This window comes from Manis javanica, chromosome 13, assembly GCF_040802235.1.
Source record: "Manis javanica isolate MJ-LG chromosome 13, MJ_LKY, whole genome shotgun sequence".
NCBI classification, from domain to species: domain Eukaryota; kingdom Metazoa; phylum Chordata; class Mammalia; order Pholidota; family Manidae; genus Manis; species Manis javanica.
Window position 1 is genome coordinate 85,738,612 of NC_133168.1, and position 10,986 is coordinate 85,749,597.

Sequence of the window (10,986 nt, forward strand, 5' to 3'; positions counted from 1 at the left end):
CTCAGTTTCTAGGAAATGAAGCTGCAGGGGCACCCCTGAACCCCAAACAAACCCCAGCTCCTAGCAACCCACTTCCCCTTCCCCATGGGTGCTGAGCTCACTGGTGGCCCCAGCAGGGGAGTGGAGGGGGCTGTGACGCAGGCTGGGGGGGTGGGGCTATAAATAGCCGGTTTATAAGCAGCTGTGCTGACAGCTGGGCAGGGGGTGGCCCTGGAGCAGAGAGGGCTCCTCACGGGCAGCTGGGCCCCAAGAGTCCCCAGCTTCACCACTGCACAGCCAGGGCCAAGATTTGGGGAAGTACCAGCAGGTGGTTAAAAACCAGCAACGCCAATGGTTCTTTAAGGCAGCCCATTAGCACAGTGGCCATTAAGGCTTTATTGGAAACTTGCTGCTTCCTTAGCAAATGGATAAAGGGATTGGAATATTATGCAGCCAGTGAAAAGAACCCAGGGGTGCACCACAGGGAAGGCTGGGTCTTGGCAACACTCCTTTCTTAATTTAAAAAAATTGAAGTGCAAAAAAAATCTTAATTGCTTGACAGGATTCTGTAGAAGAATATTTTTTTAAAGTTTTATGGAGCTGTAATTGACAAATAAAACAAATATATTTCAGGCTTAGGACATGATGACCGGACCAAGGAGAGTCCTGAGCAAAGGAGAAGTCTCTAGAGTCCCCTCTGAAAGCCATCCCCGTCCCAAAGCTCAGTCACGGAGAAAATGAAATGAAATAAGCTTTTAGCACACCAATGCGCACAAAGAGAATTTTTAAGAAATCCCAGAGTGAGGGAATAAGAAACAGAATTCAGGGTGGTGGAGGGAGGGGGCAAAGTCAGGTCTCAGGTCTTGGTTGGGGGGCTCCTGAGTGTGCCTTTTGGAGCTGTAAAAAAAATGAATCAAAAAAGTAAATGAAAATGGGTCATGGATGGACTGATAGTCACAAGAATTATGTTTGAGTGATTCTGGGAACCTGAGGCCCTGCAAAAATTTGTTTGGAAATTTAAAAATGTTTAAAGGCTTTAGTGAGAAGCTGCCTGAGGATGCAAAAGAAAGAGGTGGTGGGGGATGGCCAGAGCGGGGAGGCCCAGCTGGGGAAGGGGAGCAGCCAGAGGGGCTGTGGGCAGTGGGGGCGGGGAAGCTGGCAGCCACCAACAGGAAACCCTGCAGTCCTGAGCTGGGAACACAGTGTGACACGTGGTGGCATTTCCGCCTCTTTCTCGCTCTCGGCCTCTTCCCCGTTCTGCAAGGGCTTCTGGGAGCGGTAGGCTGGCAGCTGACCGTGCCCAGTGAGGATGGACTCACGTTTCCCAAGCACTTGCCAGTGGGTCTCAGAATGTGGGGCAGGGCAAAGGAAGGAAGGAATTGAGGCTGAGTGCCCAGGTCGACCTGTCCCCATGCCTCCATATCCCCTTTGGGGCCTCCTATGTCACAGGTTTCTGGTGCTGATGGTCATGACCAGTCCCAGAAAGGAGAGATGTATCCCAGGAGCCAGGGGCTTCAGTAAGAATAAACCCATCCCCAGCACTCTACCAGATGGGTCTGACTTCATCATCTGTGGAAAATAATTTGGTGGGTCCTCAAAATGTTAAAATAGGGTTACCCTAAGATCTAGTAGTTCCATTCTTAGGTAGATCCCTGAAACAAACTGAAAACAGGGACTCCAACAAATCCTTGCCAAAGGCAAAAACAACCCAAGCGTCTATCAACGGATGATGGGTAAACAAATGTGGTCCATCTATACAATGGAACATTACTCTGCACAGAAAAGGAATGAAATTCTGATATACATTACAATGTGGATAGAGGTGGCCCTACTGTACAACGTTGTGAATGTGCTGAATGCCCCTGGATTGTTCAAGGGTTGGCTTCATGTCATGTGACTTTCACCTGAGTGGGTCCTGGCAGGTGTCCCCCACCCCGCACCCCCAGCATCTCTCTTGTGACAACCTCTTCCCTGTGGCTCATCAGTTGTCCCTCAGTTCATCTTTCCACTGCCCTGAGATGAAGCAGGCATTACGCTCCTCTTCTGGCATGTCTGACAGTCATACATTCACTCAACAAGCACCACATGCCAGGTTCTGGGCACTGGGCGGGTGCAAGTGTGAACAGGCCGGATCAAAACCTGACGTTTCAACGTGGAAGACCATGAACGTGATAGACCAGAACATAGTGGAGGATGTTACACAATGGGAAAATTAAGTAGGTTAACCAAAGTGGGAGGTGCTGGGGGGAGGAAGTGCAGAACTTAATAGGGTGGCTGGGGAAGGCCTCGCTGACAAGGGGACATTTGAGGCAAGACCTGAAAGAGGTGAGGAAGGAGAAGCCATGACTGTATGTGTGGGAAGGGTGTTCCAGGCAGAGGGAATAGCCTATGCAAAGTGTGCGGCTGGTATGCACGATGGGGAACCGCAAGAAGACCTGTGTGGCTGAATCCCAGTGAGTGAGGGGGAGCAAAGTGGAGATAAGGCCAGAGAGATAACAGGATGAAACTGTTCAGAGAGCAATGCAGTCAGAGGTGATACTCCAAATATTTAAAGCCCAAACAGGCGCGGACGCTGAGCAGCTAGAACCGCCTCATCACTCCACATGGGTTCTCTCCTGTTCTGCTCATCTCCAGTGGCCTCCCTGAGCCCCTGGGGGTCGCAGACACTCTGCTTGTTTCCACGGCTCACAGTCCGCCCCTGTGCAGCGCACCTGCCTCGGCCACGTCGCGTCCCCTGCAACTTCAACCGTGCCTGGTGCACAGCTGGTGCTTGGTCACGGTTGCATGAATCCATGTCGGACTCTGCGCTTATTGTTGCTCTGTCTTTGACTTTAAAAACTCTGGTTGTCTCTTTCCGTTTTCATTTACTTTCCTTTTTGCCTTTCTTTTCTTTCCCTTCCCTTCTCTTTCCTTTCTATCTTTTTGGCTCAAGAATACTCTGTGCTGTGGCTGGACTGGGGGGTGAGACAGTGGCTCTCAGGGTCCCTGAGCGTGCTCGACCCCCGAGGCTTTGCTCCTGGCTGCCTCGCCGTCCCGTGCTAGTCCAGCCTCGAGCCTTCTGCAGGCAGCAGCAGTAACCGAATTTATCGTCACCCCATTCCTGCCCCTATGACGTCGTTCCTTTTTATGATGTCATTCCTTTTTTCCTGCTGCTTTCTGCTTATGGAAATGACTCAGGTTTTCTTTTGTGGCCACAGCATTAAGTTTCCTTTCAAAATAAATTCATTCAAGAATCAAAAAAAAGGAAAAGCAGGCTGATGGAAAAAACAGTCCATGGAGTCCGTGGTCCAGGGGGAGAGGAACAGATGGTGCTGTGAGCCGCTGATCACCTCCACAGGGCAGGAGGTGAAGACTGGGCGGCGGGTCTGGGTCCTGTGTGTTGGCGTGAAGCCGTCATGGCCGCAGGTGTCCTGCTGTAATACCACAGGAAGCCACGGGGAGAGGGACAGACAGCAGTGTTTCTTCTGAGTGCTCCAAGGAAGGACTTTAAGGGGAGCATTTCTTGTCGGCACCTGTGTATCTGGGGATGATGGTGTCACTGGGGTTTTTTGTGGTCCCTGGCGTGGTTCTTGGTGACAAGTGATGAAGGTTAGCAGCAGTGCCTTCCAGGATATGGCACACCATGCCTGCCTCTCACCCCCAGCTTCTGCCTGGCTCAAAGAACCAGCCCTGTGGACCCTGCAGGTTACCTGGTGCCCTGGCATTGGGAAGGAGACTAACAGCCATGCACTGAGCTTCCTTTGAAATGGAGTCATCAAAATCCTCAGACAAATGGGCAGTAAGCACACCAAAAGGTGCTCAGCATCACCTGTCATCAGGGAAATGCAAATCAAAGCCACAATGAGATACTACTTCACACCCATCAGGGTGGCTACTATAAAACGCAAACAGGAAACAGCAAGGGTTGTCGAGGATGTGGAGAAATTGGAACCCTTGTGCACTGTGAGTGGGACTGTAAAATGGAAACAGTCTGGCGGTTCCTTAAAAAATGGAACACAGAATAAGTGTACGATCCAGCGATTCCAAATGAATTGAAAGCAATGTCTCAAAGAGATATTTGTCCACCCGCGTTTGCAACAGCCTTATTCACAATAGCTAAAAAGTGGAAATAACTCAAGTTTCTATGAGTGGGCAAAGGGATAAACAAAATGTGGGGTATCCCTGCCATGGAATATTATTCGGCCTTAAAAAGGAAGGAAACTGGCACCTGCTACAACATGGATAGGCCTTGAGGACATTATGCGGAGTGAAATAAGCCAGAGGCAAAAGGACAGGTCCTGTGTCCTTCTAAGAGTCTCCTTGTAAGAGGGAACGGAAGCAGTTACCCTCACAGAGACAGAGAGCAGAAGGGTGGCGCGCCGGGGGCTGGGGGGTGGTGGGAAGCGAGTTGTTGTTCAGTGGGTGTTAAGTGGCAATTTTGCAAGATGAAAATGTTCTGGAGGCTGGTTGCACAACTATGTGAATATGCTTAACACCACTGAACCGTACACTTAAAAGTGGTTAAGATGAACTTTATATTACAAGTTTTTTTACCACTTAAAATTTTTTTTAAAAGGAAGGAAATTGTGGCACATGCTACAACTTGGATGACCCTTGAGGACATTATACTGAGTGAAATAAGAGAGTCACGAGAGGACAAATGCATGGTTCCACTTATAGGAGGTCCCCAGAGGAGTCAGATTCACACACACACAGCAAGTAGATGTGGGGGCCGGGGGCCAGGGGAGGGAAAGTGGGCAGTTAGTGTTTAAAGGGGAGAGTTTCAGTTTTACAAGATGAAAAGGAAAATAGAAATACCGTATGACCCAGCAATTCCACTTCTGGGAATACATATGAAGAAAAGAAAATCTCTAATTTGGAAAGAAAGCTCCATGCATGGCTGTTTATTGCAGCATTATTTACAATAGCTAAAATATGGAAGCAACTTGAGTGTCCACTGATAGGTGAATGGATAAAGAAGATGTAGTGCATATACACAATGGAATATTATTCAGCCATAAGAAAGCGTGAGATCCTGCCATTTGCAACAACATGGATGGAGCTGGAGGGTATTATGCTCAGTGGAAACAAGCCAGGCTGAGAAAGACAAGTACCATAGGATTTCACTTATGTGTAGAATTTGAAAAAATGAAATGAGCAAACAAAACAAAAACAGGGGCTGGAGGTAAGGGGATGGGGGGCCCAGGGGAAGGGGAGAAAAATGAGTGAGAATGTTTGATAGTCTGATCTGGGTCATGGTTACAAGCATGTAACACATGTCAAAATTTAAAAAGAAAGAAAGAAACAAGTTCTGGAGACGGAGGGCAGGGATGGTTAAACAACAGTATAAATGTACCTAATGCGCTCTTAGCCTGCTGGCTAATGGCCGTCGGTCACTACCACTCCAGCTCTTGCTTGTGTGGCTGTGAGACTTGTGTTGGCCAATGAGATGTGAGCGGTTATGACACTGGTCATGTGCAGGCGGCAACTTGAAGAGCTGGTGTAAGCCACTGTGTGTTTTCTTGTCCTTCGGCTCTGGCAACCTACAATGTGCCAAGTGAGAAGTGGAATCTCTGATGTTTTAGGTCCCTGAGATTTGGAGCTCACTTGTTACTGCAGCAGGACTGAGCATACCCAGACTCCGATGTGGCAGCTGACATCTGAGTCCTCTCCTGTGGTGTTGGTGGCCTCCTTAGGTGAATTCCAGGGCTGGAACTAGGATGAGAAAATCAAACTTTGAGGAGGCACCAAACAACTCAATATTATTCTAACACAATGTTTGAAATAATAAAAGTTAATGCCAAACATCCGTGATGAATAAAGAAGCAAAATTTTCGATGAAGACAGGATCTGTCATAGTGATGTGCTGAGACATATTAGAGCCTGAGGCAAAGGAAAAATCTGTGTACCTTGCTTGCCTTACTCTAATCTCAGCTGTGGTAAACTGCCTGGGGGTTTTCTATGGCCCATGTGGGCCCAGGTTCAAACTGGGAGGGAGTTAACATACCTGGGAATAAACCTCCATCATCTTGTTAAATCAATACTCCAGCTCCTTCACCCCTCATGTGGGGTAACTGAGGTGTGCGTCTTATGCACTCTATCAGAGGTCCCCAGAGGGACTGAGCCCCGTGACCACAGCAGTAATGTGCGCATTCAAACTCTCTGTATTTGCTGCCTGCACCTCCCTATCTCACTTTCTGTCTCCTCTACTCATGCTTTCTAGGATCCCCTTCTAATGAAATGTCTGCACTCAAATCCTTGCCTCAGGCTCTGCAACTGCGGGAAGGTAGCCCAAGGCAGATGGCTATGATGATTTCTTTTTTCCTCATATGGCAAACACTATAACTCCTGATTCCCCTCTTGACCTCTGGCCAAACCTACTTACTGTGTTAGCAAGCTATTGCTGTGTAACAAAAATTTTCCAAATGTAAGGGCTTAAAATAACGCCAAATGGTTATGATCTCACAGTTTCTGTTTCGGTAGGTCAGGAACCGGGAATGGCTTCATTGGGTTCTCTGCTTCAGGTCCCTTCACAGGCTTCTATCCAAGCATTGTTGTGTGTTGTTGGAAGTTTTGAATTCCTTACTTGCTCTTAAGGAGGTGGCCTCTCCATAGGGCAGCTCACAACGTGGCAGCTGGCTTCATCAGAACAAGAGAGAGGGAGAGAGGGACGGTTGGAGCAAGATGGAAGTCTCCATCTGTTGTAACCTAATCTTGGAAGTGACACCCCTCTTTGTCCTATTCTACTGTTAGAAGTGAGACATGAGGACCCTGTTCACACTTGAGGTCAGGGTGTGGATACCAGGAGGTGGGAATCATGGGGCCATCTTCGCCCCTTGGAGTCTGTCCACTGGTTTTCTCTTTCCAGTGAATGGCTCCACCACCAGCTCAGTTGTTCAGGCCCCAAATGGGGGTGACTTCCTGGACTCCCTCCTTCTGTCATCCTGTCCACGGGCCCTCCAATCTGGCCACAGATGATCCGTTAGCTCACTTCCTTCCCTCATCCTGGCCTGGCTGTGCTGGCCTTCCTTTTCTTCTTGGAAGCTCAGACCCACCTCAGGGCCTTTGCATCTGCTATTTGTTCTTTCTTCTTGGAACTATCTGCCCCCAGAGATGGGTGTAGCTCCTCCTTCAGAGTCTCTAACCAGGCTGCCATCAGGTGTCAGCTCAAGATTTGATCAGATAAGAACCCTCTGGCCTAAGGTTCAACCTGAAATCCTTAAAGACGTATTCCTGGCCCACCACAACATTCAGTCCTGCATAGTATAGACTCACCTCAGCAGGCTTGGCCTGCTCCCACTCTGCGCATTCCAAAGCAAGGCCTGTCTGCACTACTGGCCCTTGATCTGCTCACGGGAGGTCATCTTTAAGTCTCTGGAGCATCCTGCCTGATATGTGTGTCTGTACAGCTAGGACCTTAGCCAGGCCAGATAGTCTATGCTCACAGTGTGATTTGTGGTGAAGGTCCTGGGCCATGATGTGGTATCAGCTTGACCTCTGGAGGGTCTGGAGCCTGAGGTCAGCCACACCTACGTGACCAACTCCCAGTAAAAACCCTGGACACCAAGGCCCAGGCGAGTGTCCCTGGTTGGCAATACTCTGTGTGTGCTGTCACACATTGTTGCTGGGGGAATGAGAAGCTGTCTGCATGACCTCATGGGGAGGGGACACCCAGAAGCTCACGCCTGGTCTCTTCTAGGTCCTGCCCCATGTGCCCTAGTCCTCTGTGGATTCGCACCTGCCTCCTTTCCCTGTAATCGCCCATGACCATGCGTACAACAGCTTCTCTGGGTTCTGTGAGTCCCAGTGAATCATTCACCCCCGGGGGTGGTCTCGGGGGCCCCCACCCCAGCCCCCATCTCCCCAGCCATCCTCTTGGAGATCTCCAGTGCCCTTGTCACTGAATGGTATGTTCTTGTTCATGTGCTATTTCCTGTTTCTTGCCTCTGGACCAAGAGCTCCAGAAGGCCGGGACCCCATCTGCTGCTCTCAAGAAGGGCGGAAGAGCAGCGTGGTCGGGGCTCTGGTCCTAGTTCTGCCCCTTTCTGGTGTGGCCCTAGGTCAGCGGCACGACCTCGCTGTGCCCATCTCCCCATCTGTAACATGGAAACAAGAATCCTCACTCCCCCTTCACAGGGCCTTTGGAAGACAGTGGGGCTGATTTATTAACGCCCAGAAAGGCCTCTGCAAACATCAACTTCTAAGCACTGGTCACTGTGTCTGCTCAGTGGCCAGAACTGGGTCCAGCGGGTCTGTGCTCATAAAGAGCAAATGAATTACAGAGACCCTTCTGAAACTTTGGACACGGAGAGGCAGGAGGGGACCAGGGATGCCCACGTGGTGGGGAAGAAGAGGGAGCCCAGTGGCCAGAGGCCGGGGATGGCAGACGTGCCAGGGAGGGTCAGTGGCCAGCCCTGGGGCTCCGGCCATGCACGGGCCCTGCCAGGCCTGCTGCGGCCCCCACAGAGGAGGTCGAGGACAAGAGGGAGAGGACGAGAAACACCGAATCCCACGGTCACGGCTCCTCAGAGGAAGTGTGTGGGAGGCCTGGGGGGGTCAGGGCAGCCAGAGCTTGGGCTGTGGGCGGGCGCCGGCCAGGGCCCAAAGAGAGCCTTTGCCCGGCGGCGGCCAGTCTGGCCTGGCTGGGGAGGATGCCTCCCTACTGCTGGATGCCCTGGACACGGCCCTGTGTCCCCCACCCTGCATCACCCCCCCCCGGAGGAATGTGCCCCCCTCCCCACCCCCTGCCTCCAGACTCTTCCACATAAGGCTTTCGGGGCGCTCGTGCCGCATGAGTTCAGGACAAAGGAATCAGAAGCACATGGGCTGGATTCCCCAGGGGAGAAGGTCTGGAAAGGAAACAGCCAGAGTGGGCACTGGGAGGCCGCAGGGAGGAGGTACCTGGCTCTAAGAACCTCTGCCCCTAGAGGTACCCGCAGCCCCAGAGCTCTCAAATCAGGGCCATGCCTCGACTGGGGACGAGAGTCACTGTGGACCCACGTCCCGCCTGGGCACCCCCTCCACGTCTCTCAGTTTCCTTTCTGGTGGCCCAGATGCTCAGATCCAGAATGCACCCCATTCACCTCCTCCACGGCCCACCTCTGATCAGCCTCCACATCTCCCACTTGGACCAGTGCACTTACCTCTGCCCTGATCTTCCAGTTCTCACAAGCTGTCGCCCTCACAGCATCCAGAGGGCACCCTGGAACACCTGAGTCAGGCACCGATCCTCCTCTGCTCAAGAATCCTCTGTAGCTCCCACCTCCCTGAGAGCAAAAGTCAAAGTCCTCCCCATGACCCACAGGCCCTACATTCTCCACCCATCTCCTCCTCACTATTTTCTCCAGCCCTTCTGGCTTCCTCACTGTTCCTGGCATATTCTGACCCCAGAGTCTTTGCACCTGCAGTTCCCACAGCCTGATCTCCTCTCCTAAATCTCCACATGGCTTCCTCCTTACTTCCTTCAGATTTTTACTCAGACATCACCTCTTCAGAGAGCCTGCCCTGACCCCGACTTAAAATCAGACCCTTCCCCTGCCCATTTATTTTTTGTGACACATCACCATATGACGCTTCATAGGTTTTACTTCCTGCTTCCTATCTGTTTCCCCCAGAGAGTGTCAGCCGCACAAAGGCACGCTTCTTGTCTGTTTTGTTACCTGGCATGTCTTCCGTGTGCCGCGCGGGGTCTGGCACCGAAGGTACCTGTTGATTTAATCCTCCAAATGGTGACAATCCCATCTGTGGTTTATTAGGGCAACTTTCTTTTTTTAAAATTAAAAAAAATTTTTTTTATTAAGGTATTATTGATATACACTCTTACGAAGGTTTCACATGAAAAAACAATGTGGTTACTACACTTACCCATATTATCAAGTCCCCACCCACACCCCAATGCAGTCACTGTCCATCAGTGTAGTAAGATGTAGGACAACTTTTTTTATAGCTTCTTGGAAGCATAATTTACATGGCACATAACTAGCCCCTTGTACATATACAGTTAGGTGACTTTTAGTAATTCTACCACGTGGTGCAGCCGTCATCACAATGCAGTGTCGAGGCATTTTCATCAGCTCTGGTTCCCCTATCCTCCCCTGCCTCAGGTAACCAGTGGTCTGCTTTCTGTCTCTATAGCTTTGCCTTTTCTAGAAATTCCACATAAGTGCAATATGAAATAGTTTGTGTCTGATTTCTTTTGCTCAGTGTAATGGTTTTGAGGTTCATCCACGTTGCTGCGTTTAGCAATGGTTTGTTCATTTTTTATCACTGAATAATATCCCATTGTATGGCTCCACCCCATTTTGGACATCCATTCATCTGTTGCTGGATATTTGAGTTATTCCATCTTTTGGCTCTTATGAATAATGCTGCTATGAGCACTTGTGTGCAAGTTTTTGTGTGGACATATGCTTCCATTTCTGGATCATATGGTAAATATTTGTTTAACTGTTTGAGAAACTGCCACATTGTTTTTCAAAGTGATGGTACCATTTTATAGCCCCACGAGCAGTGGTTAAGTATTCTTGTCCACCACATCCTCACCAACCGCAGGTACTGTCAAGTCCTTTTTTGAGTTCTTCCAAGAGGCGTCTGCATTGGTATTTCATTGCATTTCTTTAATGACTAATTTGCTGAGGACATTTCCTTTCCTTATTTGCCACCCAGGTATCCTCTTTGCTGAAGAATCTGTTCAAATCCTTTGCCTATGTTTAAATTGGGTTTTTGGTTTTTTAATTGAGTGTTTAAAAAATTATTTTTCAAATGATTGTTGCTGGCATATAGAAATAGAATTTATTTTTATATATTGACCTTGCATCCAGGGACCTTGTTACATTCACTTAATTGTACTATTAATCAGTAGATTTTATTATATCTGCAGCTACATAATAGTGTCATTCACACACAGTGAAGGTGATATTTATTGCACTTCAATCTTTAGATGGTTTATGATCTTTTCTTTCTTTGTTGCCCTGGCTAAGTCCTCTAGTGCAATGTTAAGAGAAGTGGTGATAAACCATCCTTCTCTCT

The 10,986-nt window shown here is 49.5% G+C and overlaps 1 long non-coding RNA gene across 2 annotated transcripts; it reads right to left on the reverse strand.

The window, feature by feature from the left end:
• Positions 1-1,018: 1,018 nt before the first annotated feature.
• On the reverse strand, positions 1,019-9,479 carry LOC108387464 (uncharacterized). Of its 2 annotated transcripts, none has more exons than XR_001850815.3 (3): positions 9,102-9,479; positions 6,425-6,593; positions 1,019-5,673 (listed from the first exon to the last, which is right to left on the reverse strand). It is a non-coding gene; the product is annotated as an uncharacterized lncRNA (long non-coding RNA). The 2 variants fall into 2 exon arrangements; XR_001850814.3 differs by having other exon boundaries at positions 6,425-6,597.
• Positions 9,480-10,986: the final 1,507 nt, after the last annotated feature.